General features: G+C 44.4%; 1 protein-coding gene; it reads left to right on the forward strand.

Annotated features, from left to right (window-relative positions):
* The window catches only part of GSTUM_00007376001 (uncharacterized protein), a gene marked incomplete at its 5' end in the record, with an annotated part of 1,556 nt that extends 948 nt beyond the window's left edge, over positions 1–608 (forward strand). The window contains one exon of the mRNA XM_002839372.2: positions 1–608. This exon is cut by the window's left edge and continues 948 nt beyond it.
* Between the last annotated feature and the right edge of the window lie 338 nt (positions 609–946).

Below are 946 nucleotides of genomic sequence, written 5' to 3' on the forward strand. Positions count from 1 at the left end.
TCTGAGTATCCTAATGTGGCCAGGTGTATGCGACCATACATATCAGTAGCTTGACTCAGGACGCAATGCCGATATCACGATGCCGGCTTCTCCACGCACCAGACACGATACGGCCAATACACATACCAGCAGACCTCACCACCATCGCAAATCTGCGAGCCATAATCACATAAGGCATGAAGAAGAAGGAGAAATGATCCCCATCACAGCAGACCAAAGCACAGCATCGTACCTGTACGAGTACTGTACGTACATACCGGCACTGTACCGTTACCCTAACCATCCCACCAACCAATAACCAGCATATGATACATACATGCTTGGGCGCAAATTAAGATATAGTGCACATCAACCAAAAAATAAAAACACAGCAAAATCCGATATCCGTTGCGCCATAACATAGTTTGCGCGCAAGCACGGATAATAGGTGAAAAGAGCCATGTCGCATGCCTCCCCACGATAACCGAAAAACGCAAGGGCACAAGCGCAATCAAAACACCGGTACCGTAGTCCAATCGATTTGCTTATCACCTACAGTACTCGACCACGATCGCTTGATTTTTTCCATCAAATTCCCGTGCGGCGGTGATGTAGACTACTTGTACTTTATGCCATGCATACCATATATGGCATTGCATACTCGAGCAAAGTACAAGTACTGTACAAGCAGCGTAAAGTACTACCGTACCTGTTGCGTTGCATCGCACTCTGCGGTGATGGGGTCGCGTTTATGTGGGTACGATCAGTTAGTAGGGGTTTTCGAAGATGATTTCTCAGTAACGAGTAAAGTGGAAAGTTGCATTAGGTTACTTTATAACTTACAGATACTTTTACCTTACTACCTGTATACTATACTTTTTTTACATGTTGTTACCGAGGTCAAGAGGTCGGTAACAGGTATGAATGAGTAAATAGTGTAAATCGTATAAACTAGTCAAGAATGTAT

This window comes from Tuber melanosporum, assembly GCF_000151645.1.
Source record: "Tuber melanosporum whole genome shotgun sequence assembly, scaffold_35, strain Mel28".
Taxonomy (NCBI): domain Eukaryota; kingdom Fungi; phylum Ascomycota; class Pezizomycetes; order Pezizales; family Tuberaceae; genus Tuber; species Tuber melanosporum.